This window comes from Oryzias melastigma, linkage group LG7, assembly GCF_002922805.2.
Source record: "Oryzias melastigma strain HK-1 linkage group LG7, ASM292280v2, whole genome shotgun sequence".
NCBI lineage: Eukaryota > Metazoa > Chordata > Actinopteri > Beloniformes > Adrianichthyidae > Oryzias > Oryzias melastigma.
Genome location: NC_050518.1, coordinates 23517976 through 23518192, shown reverse-complemented (window position 1 = coordinate 23518192; position 217 = coordinate 23517976). Strand labels below are relative to the sequence as shown.

At 28.1% G+C, this 217-nt stretch overlaps 1 protein-coding gene across 1 annotated transcript in view; it reads left to right on the top strand.

Annotated features, from left to right (window-relative positions):
- The window catches only part of oprl1 (opiate receptor-like 1), a 115965-nt gene that overhangs the window by 88587 nt on the left and 27161 nt on the right, over window positions 1–217 (top strand). The window lies entirely within an intron of this gene.

The following is a 217-nucleotide window of genomic DNA, read 5'->3' as shown; positions in this document are numbered from 1 at the left end:
GTTGTTTTCTTGTTTTTTACCATGTACATTAAAAGATGAATAAAAAAACAAATAAATTAGTACTAAATAAATAAAATAATAACAATGATCATACAACAGATACAGACAACTGAAGAAACCACATATTGTCTGACTGACTAGAGAAAACTAATTATTTTTGTTCAGTTTCAAATGTCTGTATTAACAGATCCTCCTTCAGAGTTAGAGAAGCCCTGGT